The 26,630-nt window shown below is 54.8% G+C and overlaps 1 long non-coding RNA gene and 1 pseudogene across 1 annotated transcript; both read left to right on the plus strand.

Annotated features, from left to right (window-relative positions):
• The window catches only part of LOC138102437 (uncharacterized), a 705,988-nt pseudogene that overhangs the window by 404,104 nt on the left and 275,254 nt on the right, over positions 1 to 26,630 (plus strand).
• LOC138102455 (uncharacterized) lies at positions 19,901 to 21,547 on the plus strand. The gene is made up of 3 exons (XR_011147422.1): positions 19,901 to 19,997; positions 20,967 to 21,051; positions 21,477 to 21,547. It is a non-coding gene; the product is annotated as an uncharacterized lncRNA (long non-coding RNA).

Genomic DNA, 26,630 nt, shown 5'->3' on the forward strand with positions numbered 1-26,630 from the left:
TGGCAGCTCCGGAGGCCCTGGAGAAGGAGAGCTGTGCGCTCCCTCTGCCGGCATCCAGGATCGGCTCCTCCTGCTCGGGGCGGGGGGGATCAGCGGCTCGGGGAACCCCTCCTGCCCCGGCCTGCTTGCGCGTCTCCTCGGGCTCTGGCCCTCGTCTGCACCTCACCCCTTCTGCTGTGATTCAGAAAGAACAGAGAAAAAGAGAGCGAAAGAGGAAGGAAGGAAGGAAGGAAGGAAGGAAGGAAGGAAGGAAGGAAGGAAGGAAGGAAGGAAGGAAGGAAGGAAGGAAGGAAGGAAGGAAGGAAGGAAGGAAGGAAGGAAGGAAGGAAGGAAGGAAGGAAGGAAGGAAGGAAGGAAGGAAGGAAGGAAGGAAGGAAGGAAGGAAGGAAGGAAGGAGAGGGACAGAGGAAGAGAGAAGGAAGGAAGGGAAGAAGGGAGGAAATAGAAACATGGGAGTGGATTGGTGGGTGAGAAGGTCAGGAGCTGGAGCTGTGGGCTTGGTTATGATTTGGAGGACAGCTTGTAATCTAATGATGCATTGAAATGATCTGTGGGTTCTCTGGCACCTGGTATGAATTTGTTCGGGTTCCCAGGGGCTGCTCCATGGTGTTGTAGGATTTGTTCTGGTGGCCGTTCACCTTTTCCCCATTTTCGGGCACTCCCTCCATCCAGGGATGCATCAATTGACCTCTTTTCTCTGATTAAATCATCACATCCTTGGATTCCCAAGTGATTTCGCTGACCTTGTGGCAGCAAAAGCAGCCCAGTGGTCAAACCCACCCTGTATAACACAGACAGTGCCAGCAGATGTTGGAGTGGGGAGAGGGATGATTCCCTCCCGCTTTTGTGAGTGAAGTTCTCCCAACATTCTCCGTTTGCTGTTTTCCTTTGCAGCTTCAGGGATTTCTGTGGCAGAGTCAGAGATGCTCAGTGTGGGCTCTGCCTTTAGCGATGCAAATTCCGTCTGTGCAGGGAGGCAGAGCTTGGGGTGAGGGGCAGAGGGAATCAGCCCAATTCCTGTGGCAGGCAAGGAGAGCCTGGGACATTGTGCACACTTCCCGCAGCAGAGTTAATTTGCATTTCTAAAGCTCCTCTGCTGGCTTCTTGGAAGGAAGCTTCTCCTCCAGGGCAGCCATCAGGTGACTCACAAGTGCCCTCCCCCCCAGCTGCTTTCTTTTTCTTTTTCTTTTTCTTTTTCTTTTTCTTTTTCTTTTTCTTTTTCTTTTTCTTTTTCTTTTTCTTTTTCTTTTTCTTTTTCTTTTTCTTTTTCTTTTTCTTTTCCTTTTCCTTTTCCTTTTTCTTATGTTTTTTTAGCTCTTTATGAGTTAAAGGGTCATCTTTAAAGCTCTTCCAGTTTTGCAAAATGCAGCCTACAGGTGAACATTGAAAAACCCATTCCAAAATTCTCCCATCACTAACAGCCACGCACACACATACACAGAAAAACGCCTAAACCAATAAAGATTTTTGCTACTTCTTCCCCTAAGATTAAAAATTGACTCTCACACCCCTGGCCCAAACCCAGCATACAATGTCAGAGTAGGATTATTAAGAAAAAAAATTCTAGTGATATAATCTTGTCAACAAAACTCCTGGAAGATCAAAAACTCTCCAACGACCTTTTTAGTGTTAGAGGATCAAGGCATTACTTTATTCTGGCCAGGATGTGCAACAGAAATCATTTCATCCACACATAGCCCGGGTATGCAGAGAAAATCATCCCATGGCACACGAGTTTTACTCGAATTTTCCTCAACTTGATGCCGTCTAAACCCATAGAAATCCGTAGGTTTACTGTTCATTGGTTCCAAGTTGGGTAGTTCTTAGTATTTGGTTTCCTGTTGGCCCCGGATTGCTTGGCCTCTGATGTTCATTAGGCCCACACTCCTTGATTTCCTTCTCAGCCTTTTCCAGAGCAGGGGTCTCCAGCTGTGCCGGGGGCAGTGTCTGGGGTAGCTGTTCCTTGATGTTTGCTGATGGGCGTTGATGTTTTGTTGATGGGCGTTATCTTTTGGGTATCTTTTGGGCTGTTCCCAGTCTGTTGAGATGTTAAGCTCATCTCCCTTGAGTGGTGTAACTTCTCTTAAAGTCCCCAGGCAGGGTCTGTGCCAGCCGAGCTTCCTGTGGAAGAGATTTCACAAGAGACAGGATTCTGGCCACAGACTGCTGGAAACAGACATCCCTGATCTCTACCCCCCACTAGGTCGGGAATTCGCAGGGTGAGGAATTGGAAACATCAGTTCCAGGGAGATAATAGAATATCTGCCCTGGGTCTGGCTCTTCTTCTTGCCAAAGCCAAGGGCAGCAGCCGTACCCGTGGCATCTCAGTGCCTGTGGGTGCTCATCCTCTGACAGCTGCTGAGCTTTCTGCAAAATCATTCGTTTCTCCAGTGACGCAAACAAGATCAATGAAAGAAAATCCTGATCCTTCCACATCCCGCAGTCTCCTGGGGGCCGGGGGCCACTGCCGGCCCTGCCCGGGGGGTGTTGGGGTCAGGCAGTGCCCGGCGCTGAGCCCCGGCTGCCCCACAGCCCTGGCCCGGCCCCACAGCTCCCCACAGGCCCCCAGCCCGTGCTGCCCTGTCCTGCTGCTCCCCACCACAGAGAAACACCTGAAATACTGAGCTTCTTTTTCTTTCCTGTCCTGGAACGCGGGGATACAAAAGATCTGGATCAGCTGGCAAATGCTGAGGATAAGATGGTGCTGAAAAGCATCCCAGTCCTCACTTTTTTCTCTTCCTTCTCTTTTCCATCTTCCTTTTCCTTTCTTACCACATAGATTCCTCCTGCTGCTGTTTGCCTTAACCATATTCCTGCACACTCCCTTCAACCAATCCCTTCCCAGCACACCAACACCCTCCGTCCCCTGTTGCTGAGACCCCTTCTCGACTTCCCTTTTTCCCCCTGCTGGGTGTCCATGTCCTTAATTAGCTCTGGGAGAATGTGCAAATTGCCTCAACATTGTCCCCTTTTGATTAGGAAACGATGTCCATGGTTCTGTTCCGGCTTTGTTGTTGTTCTCGAAGTTGAGGAATTGAGCAGGAGCTTGGCTGAGCAGCAGTGTGTGTCAGTCAGTGCCATTTTGTGGAGCTGCTGGTTTGTGCTGTCACTTGCTTGTGTGCAAGTGCGTGTGGCTGTGTCCGAGCAGATTCAGAGCATGTGTTTGTAAGGAGGCGTTGGTGTTGTTGGTTCGCTGGGGGTGCCCGGTTTTCGGGACATCCCCCCTGGAGCAGGGTGTCCCCCCTTGGTGCAGGCGCGGCCCTCAGGCAGCGCTCAGCCAATCAGAAGGCGCGGCGCTGGTGACTCAGCAGTTGCCAGGCAGAGCCGCAGCGCCCGGCGCTCCCCAGCTGGAGCCCACGTGTGGCCCGGCCTTGGCGCCCCCCGCCAGGGGAATTTGGGGAGGTGGGAGGGGGGAGCGCCAAGGCCGGGCCGGGCCGTGCTGTGCTGGCAGAAGTGGCTGCGGCGGGGGCCGAGTGCGGGCAGGAGCGGCCGAGAGCCCAGCGCTGCCCCAGCCCGAGCTGCCGCAGCTGCATCGCTGCTCGTGCTGTGCGATCCGAGAGCTCTGGGGGGCAGAGCGAGCCAGGGCTGGGTGCTGGGCCTGGGGGGAGCAGGAGAAAGGCTGGAGGAGCAGGGCTGGAGACCAGAATGGTGAAACGATGCCCATGGGAGCAGCAGGTGGGATTCTGCAGGAGAAGGAGTAGTGTGAGGAAGAGGAGTGTGAGGAAGAGTAGGGACACAGGAGGAGGAGGAGGATCAGGAAGAGGAGGCACCGCAAGGTTCCATCACTCGCTGTATCTGCAGCCTCCCCCCAGCCCCAGGAGCATTGCCTCCCTCATCCAGCAGGTGATCAGGGAGGGGGATCCACGATTTTCCCGTGGCTGAATCTTGGTGTTTCTGAGGTTTCTTGGGGTCCATGTTGGTGCTTTGGTTTTTTTGTGGGGGCTGAATGTGTTTATATTTTGGAGCGTGTTTTGTCTGAATCTTGATGTTTTGGGAGTTTTTGGTCTGTGTCTTGATATTTAGGGGCATTTTGTGCTGAATCTTGGTGTTTTGGGAGTTTTTGGTCTGTGTCTTTATGTCTGGGGGCATTTTGGTCTGAATCTTGATGTTTTGGGAGTTTTTGGTCTGTGTCTTGATGTCTGGGGGCATTTTGTGCTGAATCCTGTGTTTTGGAGGTCTTTGTGGACACAAGATGCCCGGTGATGGACCTGGGCAGGAGGAACCCCCAGCCCAAGGTGCTCACCCCTTGTTTTTTCCCCAATCCAGGATTTGTCAGTCCCAAGGCGTGGCCGGATGGAGGAGGAGGAAAAGCCCCGGAGATGCCGCATGAGGAGGGGCTGCAAACGCAGCCCAGAGAGATCCAAGGAGGAAGGAGGCCCCCTGTGCCAGGAAGGCAGCCGGAGATCCAGGCAGAGCTCAGAGCTGGGGGAAAAGCCTCAGGGTGGGGAGAAGCCCCACAAGTGCTTGGAATGTGGGATGGGCTTCAGATGGAGCTCCAATCTGATCAGGCACCAGAGGATCCACACTGGGGAAAGGCCCTACGAGTGTGGGGAATGTGGGAAGGGCTTCATCAGCTGCTCCGAGCTGTTCCAGCACCAGGTTATCCACACCGGGGAACGGCCCTATGAGTGCTTGCAGTGTGGGAAGAGCTTCGGGTGGAGCTCCACCCTGAGGGCACACCAGCGCATCCACACTGGGGAGAGGCCCTACGAGTGTTCTGAGTGTGGGAAGAGGTTTCAGAGGAGCTCCAGTCTCCTCCTACATCAGCGCATTCACACGGATGAGAGGCCCTTCCGCTGCCCCAAGTGCAGGAAGGGCTTCAAACGCAACTCCCACCTCATCACCCACTGGCACATCCACACCGGGGAAAGGCCCTACGAGTGTCCCCAGTGTGGGAAGAGCTTCTCCAGCAGTTCAAACTTGATTCAACACCAACAGAGGCACCGCTAAGGGAAGCCCTGCGAGTGCCCCGAGTGCGGGAAGAGCTTCGTGCGCTGCTCCAGCTCCATCCCCCGTGGGAGGATCGGCGTTGGATGATCCCCAGTGACCCCCGTGGGGCAGAGCCCTGGTGACCCCCGTTCCGGGTGATCCGCGCTGGGTGGGGGGAAGGTGTTGGAGAGATTTCTTTGCCTTCTCCTTGTGCTGCTGGGATTTGCTTGGGAATAAATTCCCTCCCTGTGCCCAGGCTGGCTCTGTTGTGCCCGTGCTGGTGCTCGGGGTGGGATCTCTCCCGGACCTTCTCTCAGCTCCTGGGCCTTTCCTTGTATTTCCTGTTGAAAAATAGATTTAGAGGAAACAAAGATTTTAGTCATAGGCTTGGGATTTCAGTTGTAGGCTTGGGCCCAGTGAGGGTTAATCAAAATAGTTAGGAGAGCTGGACTTGAAACAGAGTTTTAGATGTTAGTAACTGATTACCAAATAACTGATGATCTGTCATTTGCATGTTTGTTTAGCTGTGCCTAGAATAAGGAGCAGAAACCTTGATAAGTTGGTGTATAGAATAAAGACAATTACCAATTTCTTCCCTTTGTGGGAGCCCATCCAAAAGTCATGCAAGAGGAAACTTACAGGTCACTAAAGTAATTAGAATTGTTAAAACTCAGAGAAGCAAAAAGGTCAAAATGAGGAAGATGAGTTACTTCATCTTCTTTGGGACCACTGACCCAATTCAAGACCACCGACTCAATTCAGAACACACACTATGCATGCTTAATGACATTTAAGCTCATTTCCATACGAAGAGCAGAATGGGAGGTGTTAATCTTATGAATATACATTTGTATTTTGGATATTCATAATATTTGGAAATAAAAGGTATCATGTTTGCTTGTACTGGGGCCTGCGTCTTAGGGAGCTATGCCACGCAGTGCCTGGCGCCAAATAAAACATAAACTTTCTAACTTTAAACTGTTAGAGAGTTTTTGTCCGTCTCAGGTGGATATTGATATTAGATCAATATTCATATTTTGGTAAATCACCGTCCTTGTGCAGTAGTTAGGTGTTTCCCAGCATCCAGGCAGGGGCAGCCCAGCCCCGGGGGTTGTGAGGGGCTTGTGGGGGTCCCCCTTTTCGGGACATCCCAGCTGGAGGAGGGTGTCCCCCTTACTGCAGCCCCAGCCCTCAGGCAGCGCTCAGCCAAGCAGAGAACGCCCTCAGCTGGGGCCTCGTTTTTGGGCACAGCTGAGCCCCTGGACATCTCCATCCCCATTTTGGGGTGCAGCTGAGCTCCTGGATACCTGGCTTCCCAGTTTTGGGGCTCTACTGGGCTTGCACAGCCTGGTTTTGGTGATCAAGTTTGAACAGAGGTGATGTAGGGGGTTGACCCTGAGTTGATGGACAGTCTTTTAGACTAATGATGCTTCTCACAATTTACACATTTAAACCACACGGAAACGCAGGAATTCCTTTTGTTCCAGCTCTCCTGCCGGAAGGTGGGGGGGCCTTGGAGGCTCCGGGCCCCGCCGGGTCAGGGCCCCTGCACCCCCTCCTTTCCCAACGCCGCAGCACAGACCCTGTGTCACTGCTGGGGGGGAACTGTCCCAGAGCCGCAGGCAGCTAAAGCCAGCCATGGAGTGCCACACAGCTAAACCCATCCGGCGCGGCTCCCTGGCACCGGCGGGTCCCTCTCCTCTCCACGCGGGGCCGGCGGAGCCAGCGGGAGCCGGCGGAGCCTCCTGTCTGCAGCCAGCACACTCCGCGCTGAACTGAAGAGGACACCACGCAGCCAGCAGCACAAAGGGAGCCAGGCTTTCTCCACCGTAGAGCCCGAACAAGAACACTCTTCAACGTGGCGGCTTCGGAGCCAGAGAGAAGAGAAAGTGAGTCCTGTGGGACGGAGCTGGAAATGGCGACGGGAGAAAAGAGGGCGGTGCCGCGATTCTCGCGCGCAGCTTAAAAAACTTCCTGCAGGCCGTGGTAAGAAACTGTAATATCACAAACTGTTTGTCTCTTTGATCCATTTGGAGTACATGGAGGGATGGAAAGTTCACCCGTGGCCCATGAAAATGATGAAAAGTGCCTGTGCCAGGCTATATAGAAGTATTGAGAGGCTTTTAGAGACTTCCTGTCACAAAAAAAACCCCTTTGTGTTCAGGCCAAAGTAATTCATTTCAGGCCAAAGTAATTCATCCTTAAAAAGATTAATAACCCCATGTGAAGGCCCATGTCTGGCAGTGTGAAGGAACGGTGAGATTTTTCAGGGCAGAGATGTTTTACACCACAGCAGATTGTTTCTTTCCGGGCGGGTCTGCTGTTGGGGGCACTTTGGGAACCACGTGATGCAGAAGAAAACCCTTTTTTCCTTAAGCATAACAATGAGACTCTTCAAGAACTGCAACACTGACTAAAATCCCATGTTCTGCTTCCTTTTGCGAGTTGGGTAAAAGGCGGGAAGTGCTGGAAGAGAGGGGAGGTTTGCTTGAATTTCTTGTTACTTCTTTTTACTTTTAATTCTGTTGGTAATAAACTTTTTCTTTGTACAGCAACTGTTTAAGTTTGAACCTGTTCTGCCTCACAGCTCTCTAGTTTTCCTCAATATTTTCTTATTTTCCCCTTATGAAAAATAACAGATTTCATGTGCTTGACGCTCAGCTGCGTCAAACCACGACAGGCAGAGCCCTGGTGCCCCCCGTCTGAGTGATCCATGTTTGGATCCAGTGTCCTGGGTTTGCATGGCCAGGCTTTGGAAATAGGGGGCCTCCAGGGGTGGCTTCCTTGAGCAGCTTCCAGAAGCTTCCCCCGTGTCCGGCTCCTGTTCCGCCCCGCCCCTGAAGGCGAGGGTAACCCAGGGTCTGGTTCATGGCTCCCCTGGGGCAGATTAGAGTGAAACAACAGTGAAAGATCTGTGTTCATAAATATATCTCTGTAGGGTTTATTTCAGAACAGTTTGGTTGCTGTGTGAAGGGGGTTTGGAGCCCTTTTGGTTACCACCTCCAGTAATATTAAAAGCATAAAAGTAACACTTAGGAAACGTATAAGGGCCAAGAAAGTATGAGAGTAGAAGGATACACAGTCAGCAGCCCTGGATCAGCAACAAAACTTTTGGCTTTGGTTGTTCCAATGTCGCTGTCCTTGGTGTAAGTGATGGTCCCAGGCTAATACAGGTTCAGGTTTGGGTGAACAGCCAGGTACCTCCCCCGGGGGAGTTTTGCAGTGTCCGATGTCACACTGTGGATCCCGGGGCACTTTGGGGGCTCTGATGGTTTATGGCCCCTTCTAAGACATGGCCCTGCCCCTCCCGGCAGCGCAGCTGAGCCAGGCATGGCCCATGCGAAGGGATGGCAACCTCCAGGCCTCTGTGTGCATGTCCCGGGCCTGGCCCGGGCGGGTTCCCAGAGCTGGGCCAGTTGTGTAAGGGAGGGCGCTGCCCTGCTCCAAAGCCCTGTCCCACCTGGCCGGATCTGCTTCCCATCGGCCTCTGCCCTTCCCTGGCTCCAGGCCCGGCTCGTCCCCTCCGGGCTGGGTGTTCCCCCCCTGTGCCCCCGGGCGCTCCCTGTGCCCACGGCCAGCAAAGGCCCCGCTGCTGCTGCCGGTGGCCAATGGTTTGAGCCACTAACCCGGAACATTTCAGTCCCTCACAGCTCTGCACCCCAAAAGCCGAGAGGGATCGAAGGCGCCTCACAGCGACTCCATCCCACTGCAAAGGGCTCAATTCCACCTCAAAACAACTCCATCCCACCTCCAAATTTTGGGGTATCCCCTGTGCCCAAACTGCTCCCAGTTGTAGATGTTCCTGTCCATGAACTTCACCCAGTTGTTGTCATCAAGGAAGTAGCAGTGGGCTTTTCCCCAGGAATGGAACACACCTGTGTGGGAGACAGGTCAGGGGGTGCCCCCTTCCAGCAGCCCCCAGCACCCCACAGCAGGTTGGGAGCTCAAGGGACCCCCCTGGACACCCCTTTCCCACCCCTCTCTGCCCCACGGCCGCCTCAGCACCCGCTGCTGGGTGGGGAGGAACCCCCCATGAGACCCCCAGGGAGGGACAGGGGTTTGGGGACCCCCCCCGTGAGGTTCTGCCCCCCCGAGAGCCCCAGGGAACAGCTCAAGAGATCAAGTGATGGGGAAACGAAGGGACTCTCATGGGAAGCCCTTTCCCGCTGTGCCCCTATCCCTTATCCCCCTCTCAGACACCTTTCCCATCGTCCCCGCGCCCCTTCCCACTCACCCGAGAGCTCCTCGCCCACAGCTGGGGGCTCCCAGCACCCAGAGTGGGGTGACACGGGGGGGACACACGGGGGTCCCCATTCCCGATCCATCCCAGGGCCGGTTTTGCCCCCCCAATCTTGGCCCCCCCGTGGGGTTCCCCAGAGTCCCTCCCCAGTGCCCCCCAATAAACGGGACCAGCCCTAACTGGGAAGCCTTACTGGGAACACTGGGAGCAGCCGGGTGGGGGCAGAGTGGCAGAGGGGCTGGAGGGGACACAAGACCCCCCCAAAATCAGCGCGGGGATGGAGCGGGGGGTCCTGGCCGGGCCCGAGGCCACGGGGAGGGGCTGCGGCCGCCGGCGGCTCAGGAGCTCTGTGGGCAGAGCAAAGGGGGTGACACCGGGCTGGGGGGCCAGGGGGGGCACACACGCTCTGGGGGAGGGGGGATGCGATTCCCGGGATCCCCCGTCACCTCCTCGAGCAAGTGAAAGCCGAGCCCCAGCACCAGGAAGATGAAGCCCAACACGAAGTCCCCGATCCCCATCCGAATCTTGCTGAGGGCAGTGTCCGCTGGCATCTCTGGGGGGTCCACAGGGGTCAGGACCTCTCAAAAACCCCCCAGAGAGCCATCAGGACCCCCTAAACCCCTCTTTTTTTCATCCCCAATCTGTCCAGAATGCTGTTAAACCTTCCAGCACATGCCAAACCCACTCTCATCTCCTCCAGGACTCCACAAACTCCATCCCAGTTGCTCCTTGCCTTCCGAGGATCCCCCAAACCCTCTCCCAGCCCCTTTACCAAGGTTAAAAGGAAGGGTGGCTCTTGATGGAATGCCCAACACCGAAGAACAGGACAAGAGATCGGCCTAGAAGCACAGACAGCTTTGGGTTGGGGTGTTCTGAGAGAAGTGAGCTGCCCTCGTGAGAGGGGAGTGGATTGAGGGCACTGGGGAGGCACTGGGAGGGCACTGGGAGCGACTGGGAATGGAGCGCGCGGCACTGGGAGGCCGAGTCCAGCACGGGGCACTCGGCGCTGCGGGTCTGCCTGGCAACTGATGAGTCATCAGAGAGACGCGCTCTGATTGGCTGAAGGGCGTCAGCGCCACGCAGGGCTGGGATGGACACGCGCGGGGGCACTGGGAGAGACTGGGATGGACTGGGATGGACTGGGAGAGACTGGGATGGACTGGGATGGACTGGGATGGACTGGGATGGACTGTGAGGGAGTGGAGAGCTCAGGGGAACCTGGAAGGACAAGAGGCCCCGGGGATGGGCACCAGGGGGGCTGAGGGGCTCCAGGCTCATCCCCAGGGCAGGGCCCGAGGGGACTCGCTCTGCCCGACGTTCTGCACCTCTGCGGGCCGCGAGCAACGGGGCAACGATGTCGCGGTGGTGCCGGCAGAGCCTGTCCGCCAGAGCCCGTTTGTACCCCAGTCTGGCTGGATGGCTGTTCCAGCACTGCGCCTGTTTCTCCCCACACGGGCTGTCCCCCACAAACAGCCCCACATCGCTGGCGAGTGCAGTTGCTGCTCCCGCTGTCAGACGCTCCTCTGCACCAACCTCACCCGCTCGGTGCCCTTAATGAAGCGACACTCGGACTTCATCATCCCCTGGAACACCCCTGTGTGTGCGGGACACAGCTCAGGGGGTGCCCCCCCTGCAGCCCCCAGCACGCCCAGAGCTCCGGGAGCCACCCCGGATCCCCGCTCCGCACCCCCTGTGCCCCACGGCCGCCACGGGACCCTCCTGCCCGTGCTCTGACTTCCTCTTTTCCACCCTTCTCCCTATATCAGTTAAATTGATGACACCAAAATAATAACAGCAGGAGAATGAGAAGGAAAAGAAGACCCTTAAAACACCCTCCCCCTCCTGCCTCCTTCCCAGGGGCTGTGGGGGCATCTCTGCATCCAGCACCTCCATCTTTGGAGCTGCCAGGAATTGGCTCTGCCAGACATGGAGGAAGCTTCCAGATCCTTCTCCCAGAAGACACCTCTGAACCAAACCCTGCTACCAAAAACTGGGCTGTGCAAGCCAAATAGAGCCCCAAAACTGGGGACCCAGGTATCCAGGAGCTCAGCTGCACCCCAAAATGGGGATGGAGATGTCCAGGGGCTCAGCTTTGCCCAAAAACGAGGCCCCAGCTGAGGGCATTCTCTGCTTGGCTGAGCGCTGCCTGAGGGCTGGGGCTGCAGCAAGGGGGGGGACACCCTCCTCCAGCAGGGATGTCCGGAAAATGGGGGACCCCCACATGCCCCCCACAACCCCCGGGGCTGGGCTGGCCCTGCCTGGATGCCGGGAGACACCAAAACCGCTCTGTCCCTGCCCTCTGCTACTGCACAGGGACAGGAAATACAAGGAAAGGCCCAGGAGCTGAGAGAAGGACCAGGAGAGATCCCGCCCCAAGCACCAGCACGGGCACAACAGAGCCAGCCTGGGCACAGGGAGGGAATTTATTACCAACCAAATCCCGGCAGCACAAGGAGAAGGCAAAGAAATCTCTCCAACACCTTCCCCCCACCCAGCGCGGATCACCCGGAACGGGGGTCACCAGGGCTCTGCCCCACGGGGGTCACTGGGGATCATCCAACGCCGATCCTCCCACGGGGGATGGAGCTGGAGCAGCGCACGAAGCTCTTCCCGCGCTCGGGGCACTCGCAGGGCTTCCCTTAGCGGTGCCTCCGTTGGTGTTGGGTCAAGGTAGAGTTCTGGGAGAAGCTCTTCCCGCACTCGGGACACTCGTAGGGCCTCTCCCCAGTGTGGATGCGCCGGTGGAGGGTGAGGGTGGAGTTGCGTTTGAAGCCCTTCCCGCAGTCGGGGCAGCGGAAGGGCCTCTCATCCGTGTGAATGCGCTGATGTCTGAGGAGATCAGAGCTGGTCTGAAACCTCTTCCCACACTCAGAACACTCGTAGGGCCTCTCCCCAGTGTGGCTGAGCTGGTGTGTCCTCAGGCTGGAGCTCCATCCGAAGCTCTTCCCACACTGCAAGCACTCATAGGGCCGTTCCCTGGTGTGGATCACCTGGTGCTGGATCAGCTGGGAGCTGCTGATGAAGCCCTTCCCACACTCCCCACACTCATAGGGCCTCTCCCCAGTGTGGATCCTCTGGTGCCTGATCAGGTTGGAACTCCACCTGAAGCCCATCCCACATTCCAAGCACTTGTGGGGCTTCTCCCCACCCTGACGCTTCTCCCCCAGCTCCGAGCTCCCCCTGGATCTCCAGCCGCCTTCTTGGCACAGGGGGGCTCTTTCCTCCTTGGATCTCTCTGGGCTGCGTTTGCAGCCCCTCCTCGTGGAGCATCTCCGGGGCTTTTCCTCCTCCTCCATCCAGCCACACCTTGGGAATGACAAATCCTGGATTGGGGAAAAAACAAGGGGTGACCGACATGGGCTGGGGGTTCTTCCTGCCCAGGTCCATCACCAGGCATCTTGTGTCTGTAAAAATCTCAAAAACACAGAGACTCAGCCCAAAAGTCCCCCAGACATTAAGACACAGACCAAAAACTACCAAAACATCAAGATTCAGAGAAAGCCTCCTCCAAAATATAAACATTTCAGCCCCCACAAAAAAAAACCAAAGCACCAACATGGAGCCCAAGAAACCTCAGAAACACCAAGATTCACCCCCGGGAAAATTATGGATCCCCCTCCCTGATCACCTGCTGGATCAACACTCCTGGGGCTGGGGGGAGGCTGCAGATACAGCGAGTGCTGGAACCTTGCGGTGCCTCCTCTTCCTGCTCCTCCTCCTCCTCCTGTACTCCTACTCTTCCTCACACTCCTCTTCCTCACACTACTCCTTCTCCTGCAGAATCCCACCTGCTGCTCCCACGTCCATCGTTTCACCATTCTGGTCTCCAGCCCTGCTGCTCCAGCCTTTCTCCTCCTCCCCCCAGGCCCAGCACCCAGCCCTGGCTCGCTCTGCCCCCCAGAGCTCTCGGATCGCACAGCACGAGCAGCGATGCAGCTGCGGCAGCTCGGGCTGGGGCAGCGCTGGGCTCTCGGCCGCTCCTGCCCGCACTCGGCCCCCGCCGCAGCCACTTCTGCCAGCACAGCACGGCCCGGCCCGGCCTTGGCGCTCCCCCCCTCCCACCTCCCCAAATTCCCCTGGCGGGGGGCGCCAAGGCCGGGCCACACGTGGGCTCCAGCTGGGGAGCGCCGGGCGCTGCGGCTCTGCCTGGCAACTGCTGAGTCACCAGCGCCGCGCCTTCTGATTGGCTGAGCGCTGCCTGAGGGCCGCGCCTGCACCAAGGGGGGACACCCTGCTCCAGGGGGGATGTCCCGAAAACCGGGCACCCCCAGCGAACCAACAACACCAACGCCTCCTTACAAACACATGCTCTGAATCTGCTCGGACACAGCCACACGCACTTGCACACAAGCAAGTGACAGCACAAACCAGCAGCTCCACAAAATGGCACTGACTGACACACACTGCTGCTCAGCCAAGCTCCTGCTCAATTCCTCAACTTCCAGAACAACAACAAAGCCGGAACAGAACCATGGACATCGTTTCCTATACAAAAGGGGACAATGTTGAGGCAGTTTGCACATTCTCCCAGAGCTAATTAAGGACATGGACACCCAGCAGGGTAAAAAGGGAAGTCGAGAAGGGGTCTCAGCAACAGGGGACGGATGGTGTTGGTGTGCTGGGAAGGGATTGGTTGAAGGGAGTGTGCAGGAATATGGTTAAGGCAAACAGCAGCAGGAGGAATCTATGTGGTAAGAAAAAAAAGGAAGATGGAAAAGAGGAGGAAGAGAAAAAAGTGAGGACAGGGATGCTTTTCAGCACCATCTTATCCTCAACATTTCTTTGATTACTCAGGCAATAAGTGGGAAAGATGAGCAGGTGCGTTTTATTCAACCACTATTAGTAGATGTGGGGGATGGGTTTGAAAAGCATCAATTTCTCTTTGCTCCTAATTGTGATTGCAATTTACTGGGAAGGGATTTGGTGGCTGAAGTAGGAATGCAAATTCATATTGTCAAAGGAGATACAGAGGCTAATGCTGCTGGACCTTGGTGTCAAATGTCTGCGAAGGCCTCTGCTGAAGGGAACCCAGAAGTGTGGGCAGCCCCACGGAAATTGGGAAAATCAGATATGGAGCCTCTCCAAATTCCTCTGAAGCATCCAGGACAAGTGGTGTCTAAAAGCAATACCCTGTTCCAAGGGAGGCAAGGAAGGGGTTACAGCCTCTTACTGAGTCCCTGCTAAAGGCAGCGCTTCTGGAGCCAGGCATCTCTCCCTACAACTCTCCTCTCCTGCCAGGCAAGAAACCCCATCATGGACACCAGAAGGAAAGCACAATTTTCAAGGCTTCAAAAGCAGATTAACTGAGCCTCCTGCCCTGGCCCTCCCACACAGGGAAAAACCATTTGAATTGCATGTGGATGTTAAACAGGGCCATGCCAAAGGAATTCCTGGGCTCAAATGTTTCACCCAGTGGCCAGAGAGTGGCCTCATTGTCTGCAGAATTGTGCAGCCCCGGCTTTAATGGGAACTGAGGCCTGAAAACTGACAGCAGCAGAATCTCTCATTGTTCCAGCCTGGCATCAAGGTAAAGCTTTGTTAACCAAAGGAGCCTCTAAATGGATGAGCAGCGCTGGGTTCTTACAGAATGAAACTTGTTGGATGGAACAGGAGGATTCAGAGTTGAGGACAGGGCAAGAGTTGAACCCAGCCTCCTGTTTGAACGGCCCTGGACACGGGGCTGGCAAGAAACCCATGGCTGCAGCCAAGTGACAGAGCTCCAGAGCCGGCCTAGGAGAGATTGACCAGACATTCCCTGGCCTGAGGGAGAAAAGGTGTTTAGGGATGGGTCTGCAAGGGCAGCAGAAGGGAAAAGAGTGACAAGACACGCTGCTCTTAAGGAAAGGGAAGGAGACAAAGCGCAGCTCAGCGCCCGCATGCTCAGCTCAAAGGGCCCAGCTGGGGGTACCTGGAAGAGCCTGGCACTGAAATGCCCTGAGCAGGAAGGCTTCAATATCTTCTGCTAACAGCATGGCAGCTCACAGCAGGGCAGAAGCATTTCCAACTGCTTCAGCAATCCCTGCATCAGTTCTTAAGGCATGTTTAGAACAAACAATTCCAAGATATGGGATTGTGGAAGCAATAGACTCAGACAGGGGAACTCATTTTACAGGAATGACCCTTCAGGCTGTTCTGGCTGCTTTAGGAACACAGTGGGACCTCCAAACGCCCTGGCACCCCCAGAGTTCAGGTCGGGTAGAAAGAATGAATGGGGAAATAAAGGAACACCTTCTGAAACTGCTGAGAGAAACCAAGATGCCACGGGTACGGCTGCTGCCATTGGCTTTGGCAAGAAGAAGAGCCAGACCCAGGGCAGATATTCAATTATCTCCCCTGGAATCCATGTTTGGAATTCCTCACCCTGGTGTGATAAATGTGTGAATGATAAATGTTGTCTTTTGCATATATGATTCAAACATTTAGAAGTGATAATGGATTGTGTAGAAATAGTGTTACAGTATAATGTAGTTAAGTAGAAACGAGATTAAGGTAAATTGTAACTTTGAAATAGTTGTAATATGTTAAGAAATGTATTAATAAACACATGGTAATAAATGCCTTTTGAGCTGAGAAACTACAGAGCCAGGAACCAAGACATCTTAGAGAAACAAAGAAGATAAACCGCATGCATCCCAGGAAGATTGTTACCTCATCAGAGCTCACACCGCCCAAGGGAACTGGCAGCTGCAAATGAGGCTGGAGACTGCGGAGGCACCGGAGAGAGGGGGCCTGTCTGCAGTTCTGAAGCGATCCAGAGGACTGAGGCGGTGTCCTGCTGGGGGAAGGGGCAGAAACGGGACAGGGGGAAAGGGGAGGGAAGTGTAAATTCCTTTCTGGGTTAATGAATATGTAACAGTTCAGGAGAGTACTTAAGCCCACAGTAAAATGAATGGAGGGCGCCTCTGGCAACATTGCCAAGCGCCCCAGGCTGTGATTTGCCTTTGTTCTACTAATAAATGTTCAATATTATATTGCTAAAAATTTAGCTTCTGCATTCATTTTCTTCAGCCTTGATCCTCTAACACTAAAAAGGTTGTTGGAGAGTTTTTGTTCCCCCCCCCCCAGTTTTGGTGACAAGATTACATAATTAGAAGGCGTTTTCTTAATAATCCTACTTTGACATTGTCAGTTGGATTTGGGCCAAAGGTGTGAGAGTCAATTTTTAGTCTTAGGACAAGAAGTAGCAAAAATATTTATTGCTTTGGGGCTTTTTTGTGTATGTGTGTGCGTGGCTGTTAGTGATGGCAGAATTTTGGAATGGGTTTTTCAATATTCACCTGTAGGTTGCATTTTGCAAAACCGGAAGAGCTTTAAAACTGACCCTTTCCCTCATAAACAGTTTAAAAATATGAAAAAAAAAAAAAAAGGGAAAAAAAGCCGCTTTTGGGGGGGCCCATAGGTGAGTCACCTGATGGTTGCCCTGGAAGAGAAGCTTCCTTCCAGACAGCCAGCAGAGGAGCTTTAGAAATGCAAATTAACTCTGCTGGGGGAAGTGTGCACAATGTCCCAGGCTCTCCTTGCCTGCCAGAGGAATTGGGCTGATTCCCTCTGCCCCTCACCCCAAGCTCTGCCTCCCTGCACAGACGGAATTTTCATCGCTAAAGGCAGAGCCCACACTGAGCATCTCGGACTCTGCAACAGAAATCCCTGAAGCTGCAAAGGAAAACAGCAAACGGAGAATGTTGGGAGAACTTCACTCACAAAAGCGGGAGGGAATCATCCCTCTCCCCACTCCAACATCTGCTGGCACTGTCTGTGTTATACAGGGTGGGTTTGACCACTGGGCTGCTTTTGCTGCCACAAGGTCAGCGAAATCACTTGGGAATCCAAGGATGTGATGATTTAATCAGAGAAAAGCGGTCAATTGATGCATCCCTGGCATTTCTGGGAGCACCCAAAAATGGGGAAAATATGAACGGCCACCAGAACAAATCCTACAACACCATGGAGCAGCCCCTGGGAACCCAAACAAATTCATACCAGGTGCCAGAGAACCCAGTGATCATTTCAATGCATCATTAGATTACAAGCTGTCCTCCAAATCATAACCAAGCACACAGCTCCAGCTCCTGACCTTCTCACCCACCAATCCACTCCCATGAGCAACGCCACATTTCACCCTGGGATGGCATCAGATTCTCTTTCAGCAGAAGGACCAGGAGGTTGTGGAAAATTAAAGGACTCAAAGTGCTCTTGGCAAAGAGATGGCCAAGGAAAAGTGGTGAAACAGAGAACAAAGGAAAGAAGAAAGCAGCTCATGTACTGTCCAAACATGGAAAGGACAGGACTGGGACACGTTTTCGTGGTTCCCTGGCAGACCATGGGTTAAACGAATGCTGTTTCTCCTCTCAGGTGCTACAGCAACTCTCATCTTTTTACCATGCACCACACCTTGCTCAGTGCAGCTCATTCAGCAGGGGATCAAGGGCATGCAGGTGGCAGCCAGGCCTCCTGACCCAGAAACGGCTGCAAAAGGACACAGAATGAGGTCACCGAGAATAATCCCAAAACCAAAGAAAGCCCAGGAAGAACAGATTGAGGCATTTTTAAAGTTTGAAAAGAGAAGTACTGAGAAAAGAAGAAGAGGTGGGATTAAAAGAGAAGAAATTGAACGTGTCTTTACAAACATATGCTGTGAATCCCACTGGAGATAGGGCCCGGGACTTGGAGATAAGGAAGTAACGAGAGAAACCATAAATTTGAGAAGATGTTACTAATTGACACCAACTGCTGCTCAGCCATGGTCCTGCTAAATTCCTGAACTTCCAGAAGAACAAAGCCTTAACAGAGCCATGAATATAGGACGTTTTACAAAGTGGGGGTGCACATTAAGGGGGACATGCATTCCCCCGAGTTGCCATTCAGCTGGGAAGGGAAACAAAGCTCTCCGCTGCTCCCGGCCCGACTCGCCCAGCCCTGCGTGTTGGCTGCCTCCGGCTCCTTGGGAAGCCCTGCAGCTTCCCGACTCCCGCCCCTAATTCGGAGCATCAGTACATGGCTTTGATTTCCCCGAAAAAAGGGAAAACCGCCCCAAACCCCTTTGGCTGAATGCACGAGGGGAGAGATTTGTGGCACAAAACTCCCAAAGTCGTTTATGCCCAGCTTAGGAAGAACAACCCAAGCCAAGCGGAGGTGGGACCCCCCAGCAGCGCCTCTCTGCCGCCCCAGCTGAAGCCCTCGCTGGCTGCTCCAGGCGGGATGGGCAGACTGGGAGCACTGGGAAGGGGCCCCGGCTCGGGCCGCAGCCCCCGGGGCAGCCCCACGGCAGCTCCAAGGCTCCGCCAGCCAGGATGGAACGTGGGAGGGGGAGCAGGGCAAGGGCCGGGGCTGTCGGTGCCCAGGGGACACAAGGGACAGCGGGGGCACTTCACAAGCATTGCATGCAAAAGATAAAATCATAAGGAAGACAAAAGCAAGACCAGCAGTGAGTCAAGATTATGAAGAGTTAAACTTTAGCTGGGAGTTAGAAGCAATTTGTACTGACTGAACCAAAAGACAAGTCAACGAAGAGTTAGAAATTTAGCCAAGAAGTATAGTGCTATTCACCACTATGTACCTGTCTGCAACTTTGCTTATAGGAAATGAACTGCCATAAGGACAAAAGAAGCGGATAGAATTATAGCCAGCACCTAGATTGCAGGATCAAATACAGGCAGGAGGTATGGACCGTCTCCAGAAGGCTTCCCGAGGCTTGCCCACAATAGAAGGTAGAAAGTTCATGGTGACGAAGAGATCCCCGACTTCATCTTTCAAGACCACTGACTCAAATCAAGACCACCGACCCAAATCAAGAAAAGAATTGCGCACGCGCAAAGGACTAATAACCGCATTTTAATAGGAAGTGGGGAATGGGAGGTGCTGGAGATATGTATAGGATTAATATCTAACACTTTGTGAAATAAATAGAGGGCAAATAACCGGATAAGCGGCTGGCACGTCTCTAGGAGGTGACTCCCGTGCCGCCTGCCGGCGTAATAAACGCACCACTTTCTAACTTTAATTAGTTAGAGAGTTTCTGTCCCTGAATACCGGTTTTTTTTAAATGATTCACTGGAAACGTCGAGCAGACGGAGATCTAGGAAGCAAAGGCAACACTGAGTCACTGCCAGCGTGCCCTCAGCCCCGCCAGAGCCTCAGCACCCCCACAGCCTCCCCAGTGGCTCCAAAGCCTTCTCAGCTTTTGCAGCCCTTCCATCAGCCGCTCCCTCTCGCGGCGCTCCGCGGCCTCCCCTGCGCAGGGAGCAGCGGCGCAGGAAGCGGAGCAGCCGCGCCTCTGGGGCTCGGCGCGGGGCAGCGCTCAGGCACAGAGCCCGCAGCGCAGAGACGCTCCCTGCACGGCGCCCGCTCAGCTCCGCGCCCAGAGCTTCGATGCCGGGCAGGCGGCTCGCTCGGGCTCCCGGGAGCCGGCACTGGGGCGCGGCCCGGCCCCCACAGCGCTGGGAGGGGCTGGGAGGACAGGGACGGGATTTGGGGGTCCTGGGCTTAACTGGGAGACCCTCACTGGGAACCCCCTTCCCGCTGTCCCACCTCCCCTCATCCGCCCTCTCCCACCCCTTTCCCACCGTCCCCCGAACCCCAGCTCCCCCCAGCTCGGTTTGGGGGTGACCCACCCCTTTCCCACCGTGTCCCGTCCCCGCCCCGCTCACCCGAGAGCTCCTCGCCAGCAGCCGGGGGGAAGGAGGAGGAGGAGGAGCGGGAGGAAGAGGAGGGGCAGAGGAGGAGCGGGAGCAGGAAGGGGAGCAGCGAGAGGAGGCGCCGCGTGCGTCCAGCGCTCTCTGGATCTGCAGCCCCTTCCCGCCGGGAGCATCGCTGCCCCCGCATCCCGCAGGTGACCGGGAAGGGGGACCTCGCTCCGGATATCGTGGGCGGTCCTGGGAGGGTTTCTTTTGAAGGGGGGAGGGATATTTGGAGCTCAGCCGAAGTACTTTGGGGCTCCCTGATTCTTTTCTTCGGGACGCGGCGGGTGGAACGAGGTTTGGATCTTGCAGGACTCCAAAGCTGCCCCGAAATGCCCTTTGGGTGGATACTGCGGGGTCCCCGGGAGGTGTTTTTTGGGGATGTCGCGGTGGCGGCTGCCGGCAGGGCCCCGGCGGTGGGTGGCGGGTGCGGGGTCCCGGGAGCCACGTGGCGATCGCCCGGTACCGGCGCTGGGGGGGAGGGGAGGAGCCTTGAGAGGGGGGAGAGAGAAAAGCGGGGAGCCCCGGGAGTCCCGGACCCTGAAATGGGGGCCTGGAGAGGGGGGACCCCGGCAGCCGGGAGTGGGGTGAGCTTGGAGAAGGGGCAGCCCCGAGAAGGGATGAGGCTGGAGAGGGGGAACCCCTGGGACCCCAAAGTGGGGACCCCAGAGAGGGGGGACCCCCGGCACCCCGAAGCAGAGAGCCAGGGGAGGAGGGACCCCTGGGACCCCAAAACCCTCGGCATCCCTTAGTGCAGCCCCTGAGAGGGGGACCCGTGGGACCCTCAGCAGCCCAGAGAAGGGGGACTCCCAGAACCCCAAAATAGGCAGACCAAAGAGGAGGCACCCCTGGGATTCCCTGGAAGTCTGGAGCGGGCAGAGACCCTGCAGAGGAGGGACCTTCAATACATGCAGGGCCCGCAGCATCCAGGACAAGGGGGACCCCCAGAACCCCATAATGGAGAGACCAGAGTGGGGGAAGCTCAGTGAGGGATATTTTCCTCTTAAGTCTTGATGTTTCAGAGTTTTTCATGGACACAAGATATGTGTCCTAGAGATGGGCTTGGGCAGGAGGAACCCCCAAGCCAATGCGCTCACCCCTTGTTTTTCCCTCCAAAACAGGACTTCTCATTCCCAAACCTTGGCTGAATGGAGGAGGAGGAGGAGGCTGTGAAGAAGAGGACGATGCCCCGGGAGCCCCAGGCAGGTGAGGAGGAAGTCACTGCCCCTTTCCCCCTCTCTCCTGCTCCATCTCCCAGCCCAGCATCGCCCCCGGCTGCAGGACAACCCCGCTGCCGACACCGTCCTGCCAGGGACGGACTGGGGGGATCTCCTTCCCCTTCCCTGTGGCACAGAGGCAAATCCCATCCTCTCCTTGTCTTTCTTCTCCTTGTTCCTTTTCCTTGCTTGCTTGCTTCCTTCCTTCCCCTCTTTCTACTTGTTCCTTCTTGTTTCTTTTTCTTCTTGTTCCTTCCTTTTCCTTGTTCCTTCATCTTCATTCTCCCTTTTTTCTTCTTGTCCCTTCCTCTCCTTCTTCCTTCTCTACCCTTCTTCCTCTCCTTGTTCTTTCCTTCCTCTTTCCTTGTTCCTTCCTCTTCTTGTCCCTTCTTCTCCTTGTCCTTGCTCCCCCAGGCACTGAGCTGCAGATGGAGACCAGGGAGGACAAATCCCCGTGGCAGAACTTCATGGAAGAGGCTGCTTTGAGTGGCTCAATGGCACAGGAATCACATGGGGAGGAAAAGCCAAAGGGATCCCCCACAAGGAGGGGCTCCAAAGCCAGCCCAGGGTGCTCTGAGGAGAAGAGGCCCCCCCTCTGCTTCATCCAGAGGTCCAACCTGGTGGTCCGTGAGCAGCTTCACACTGGGGAGAAGCCCTATAAGTGCTTGGAATGTGGGAAGAGCTTCAGCCACACCTCCCACCTCTTCATCCACCACCAGATACACACAGGGGGATGGCCCTACAAGTGCTTGGAATGTGGGAAGAGCTTCAGCCACAGCTCCAGCCTGATCCGCCACTATAGGATCCACACTGGGGAACGGCCCTACAAGTGCTTGCAGTGTGGGAAGAGCTTCTGCCAGAGCTCCAGCCTGACCTGCCACCAGGAGATGCACGCCAGGGGAGGGCCCTTCGAGTGTCCTGAGTGTGGTAAGATGTTTCAGTGGATCTCCTATCTCATTGTACATCAGCAAACACACACAGGGGAGAGGCCTTTCCGCTGCACAGACTGTGGGAAGAGCTTCAAGGGGGGCTCCCAACTCACCAGCCACCAGCGCATCCACACCAGGGAGAGGCCTTAGAGTGCCCCGAGTGTGGGAAGAGCTTCTCCTGGAGCTCGTCCTTGAGGAAACACCAGCAGAGGCACCAGTGAGGGAATCCCTGCGAGTGCCCCAAGTGTGGGAAGAGCTTCTCCTGGAGCTCGTCCTTGAGGAAACACCAGCAGAGGCACCAGTGAGGGAATCCCTGCGAGTGCCCCGAGTGTGGGAAGAGCTTCTCCTGGAGCTCGTCCTTGAGGAAACACCAGCAGAGGCACCAGTGAGGGAATCCCTGCGAGTGCCCCAAGTGTGGGAAGAGCTTCAGGCACTGCTCCAACTCCATCTTAAAACTCGAGGTGCTGCTGACTGAAAAGCTCTTCCAGAACCCTGTACTTCAGACACTTATGAATCCTCTTCTCTTATTAAATGCCGTAAAATATTACTGTGTCCTGCACCCGTAGGGAGGAAGAGAGAAGAGCCAGCAGGCATAAATATGCAGCAAGATTGATTGATTTAATTATTTTACAAACTCTTTTATAGCCTTTTTTCTTCATAGTCTAACTGGATAAAGGATCAGCCACCCCTTGGTGTGATTGGCTAAAATCCTAAAACATCCACTGTCAAAATATTTTTCTACTGTACTATAAACAAAGCTTCTCAAGGTTGCACGTGTTTCATTGTTTATAGAACTCTGCTGCTATCTTCTGTGAGAGAGAAAAGTCTCTCACGGATTTAGAAAATAGCAAGAAAATTCTTGCTAGCAGCATTTTTGTATCCACATTCTCTTTTCCATTCTTTGTCTTTTTCCTGGCCTCTTTACTGACCTTTATTCTTGTACAAATTGTCTGTCCCAGTAAGTCCTTCTTTGCTGAACCGATGCTTTCTTCTTCAATGCAAATCTGCAAAGCAGAAGGAAAGCAGCCCCTTGGAATGGCCTCAGTGGAGCAGCACTCCCTGGCACAGCCTCTTCTCCCGCCCTCAGGCAAGGGACCAACAAGGCAGCACCAGCCTTGTCAGAGCTGGGCAAGGACAAGAGAGAGAGCAGATGCCAACAGGGGCTTTGTGCTGCACCAAGGGACATTTGGGTTGGGCATTAGGAAGAACTTTTGCCCAGAAAGGGGCATTAGATATTGGAATGGGCTGGCCAGGTGGGGGTGGAGCCACCATTGGGGAGGTGCTTAAGGAAAGCCTGGGTGTGGCACTCAGGGCTCTCCTGGTTGCCGTGGTGGCAATGGGGCACAGGTTGGACTCGATGATCTCCCAGGGCTCTTCCAAGCCAATGCATTCGGTGATTCTGTGACATCACAGGCTCTGGGGACAGTGTGGTGGCTGTCAGCTGTCCCCAGCCCGTCGCCGTGCCCAGAGCCCGGGCAGCACTCGGCACGGAGCCACGGCCAGAGCCAGCGTGGAGGTGGCGGCTCATCCCACAGAGCACCATGGCCAGCCAGGGCTTCTCCTGGCTGCTGCAGTTCTGTGTGCTGCTGATGCTGGCCCATCCCCTCGACCCTTCCAGCCATCCTGAGGGGGACATGGGCACCTCGGCTCTGCTTCACGAGGAGCTGGAGCCGCAGGACTCCCCGGGCCCTGGGATGACCCCCTTGGTGGACGTGGTGCTGATTTCTTGGACATGCTCGGCCCTGGAGCTGCTGATCATGGGCCTTGTCCTGGGATGGTTCTGGAGACGCTGGGGAGAGGTGAGGGAGGGGGGTCAGGCAGGCGGGACAGTGCTGGGGCCGGCAGCCACCAAAGCCTTGGGCCAAGCCGGTGTTGGGCGAGGCCTGAGAGCCGCCGTGGCGGAGCAAAGCCGGGTTGGACCTGAGGGTGCTGGGCCTCCCGGGCAGCCCTTCGGCCACGGCCCCTCGGCAGAGGGGGCTGAGCCCCTGGGCGGGAATCGGGCCCAGCCTGAGTCCCAGGGACACCAGGCAGAGGCGGCCGGAGCTCTTCTTGCTGCAGCCTCTGCCCGGGGCAGCCCAGCCAGGCCCAAGTCTCTCGCGGAGAGGCCAAGGGCAGCGCCAGAGGGCTCAGCCCCGCTCGGCCCCTCTGCCCCTTCCATCGGGCTCCCTGGGCCGGGCCGTGCAAGAGAAGCGCCAGAGCCCCTGGGGCTGTGCAGGACGCGCTGCCGGGGACGTGGCTGCCCCAAGGAGCTGCTGCGGCTGCTGAGGCACAACCGCGCCCGGATGCGGCTGTGCCGGCACCACCGCTCTCTGCAGAGGCCCAGAGCCAAGACACCAGCAAAAGGGGGCAGCTGCAGGAGGAGGAGACCCCGAGGCTCCCCTCAGCGCTGACTCTCCAGCTCCAGCTCGGCGCTCAGCTTGCAGGGCATCGCGGGGGATGCGTGACCAGTGCCCAGCCCGGGCACTGCAACATCCCCCAGCTTAGGGGTCAGTGAAGCCCCCCATCCTCAGCCACAGAGCTCCCAGACACTTTTTCCCCCAGAAGCTGAAGTTTCCATGACTGTTCCAGTTCCAAACTCTTGACCCTTTTTGGAGGCATAAGGTTCTCACCCCGTAATCTTCCAGTCACCCCCCAGCAGTCAAGTTAATCAAGTTCACATTTTCTAGCTATTGCTGTGTCATTTCCTTGATATCCATGTGAGAGGGGTCACAGTGATGGATGGGTTTGCATGGGAGCTCCAGAGCCCCGGAATGGAGAGCCTGAGTGTCCCAGCAGGATTTGCAGGAGTGTGGAGGGCAGCTGGAAAGAAGATGGTGGGCAATATTCTCCTGCCTCCATCTTCCAAGGAAGCTTTGATTTGATCCCTGCCTGCACCACGCCATGGGGCCTCCAGAGGCCCAGGGAGGTGTCTGGGTGGCCCCAGAAGGCGCTTGCAGAACCCTGGGGCAGCAGGGAAGGGGCAGGAGCATCCCTGTGGTGCTGGGAGAGACACCCAGAGGGGGCCACCCCTGGGGCCCGGGCAAGAGCTGCATTCAGGCAGCCAAATTCATGCAGGGTCTGCCCAGGCTCTGCCCAGGATCAGTCCAGCGAGCTCCGCTCCTGTCTCACCGCTTTGTATTTTCTTTGTATTTCTCTGTATTTACTTCTGTGTATTGATCCTGATGACCCTCAAAATGCCATTAGAAATCATTTTCCCTCAAAATAAATACTGACTTATTTTGGTTTTAGGAATTAACCATGGGTAGTCCCTGCTTAAATGACTTCTCTGTGACTTATTCTGCAGTTTGCTCCTTTACAGCACCATCAACCACCTCTCTTAAAATACAGATCCCTCATTGGAAGCAGGGAATTCACCTGGATCCCCTCCTGGGACCCCCCTGGATCCTCCTGGACCCCTCCCCCCGAGGACCCTCCACACCCACGCCCTGTGGGACCCCTGTGCCGGGCTGGGCTGAACTCCCGGGCCCTGCGGCCAAAGTCTGCCTGGAACCCGCTGGGTTCAGCCCAAAGCGGGGAAAGCTCCGGGAGCCACAGATCCATTTTGTCCTGCAGCTGTGGGGCCTCACCCCCAAGGGAGCAGGACTGGGCGCTGTAACCCCAATCCCTTATTCCGAATCTCCTTCTCCCTCTCCCTCTGCCTCTTCTCTCTCTCTCTGACACTTTACCATGCCATAAATCGAATCTCTCCTGATGGGAGAGATTTTGCTGAAAGTCCTTGCAAGGAGTTTAAAAGATAAAGCGAGACGTCTTCTCGCTTCTAGATAGTTGTTTATTAAGTCTTATCAGAGGAACTGAGCCACTAGCGTGACCCAGGTACAGCATGGAAGGAGGAAAAGTAGGAGTGAGAGCAAGAGAGAGCCATTATCAAGATTTACACAGCCTTTTAAAGACATTTTAACCAATAGTTACTAAAACTTACATTATTTTTACTTTCTTACCAATTATTCAGTAACACGACTAGGAACTGCAGAATTTTCCATCCAGTCATTCCAAACCACTTTTACTGCAGAATATGGAGTAGTAGAAGACGGAGAAGAAGGTTTAGAGAACAGCAACAATCCTCCATTTTGATATTTCTTACTCTTATCTATATACTATAAAGAGAAGCCCAAAACCTCTAAATTTTTCACCCTGTGACAATCTTACATAGTAGTCTATAACCTAATTCACACCACTGTATTTTCTAGTTGTTGTCTGACTGTTGGTAATTTTTTCTGAGGTTTAAAGCTATACCAGTGGTGTCCAGGGGGTAAAAACCCTTAAAAACAGGCAGAGAAATATTCTCGGCACTCTGGGTTCCTACATCTCCCCCTCCTGTTTGAACCAAAAACACTTCCTTGACAGCTTTGTCTAGCACAGTGGAGTATACAAGGTACAAATACTGAAAGAATTACAACAATAGTTAAAACATATAAACCTGCCTTCAAAATTTTTCTCCATAAAGGTGTAAGGTCAAACCAATTGAACAAATCGTTCAACAATGATCCATTTTCTTCTCCAAGTTTAGCTATTCCATCCTCTAATTGCCGTATACTTTCATGGATGGATTTCGAATGATCTGACAAATTCATACAACACATACCTTCAAATTCTTCACATCCATGTCCATGCACTAATAGAAGATAATCAATTGCTGCTC

This window comes from Aphelocoma coerulescens, unplaced genomic scaffold (genome assembly GCF_041296385.1).
Source record: "Aphelocoma coerulescens isolate FSJ_1873_10779 unplaced genomic scaffold, UR_Acoe_1.0 HiC_scaffold_75, whole genome shotgun sequence".
NCBI lineage: Eukaryota > Metazoa > Chordata > Aves > Passeriformes > Corvidae > Aphelocoma > Aphelocoma coerulescens.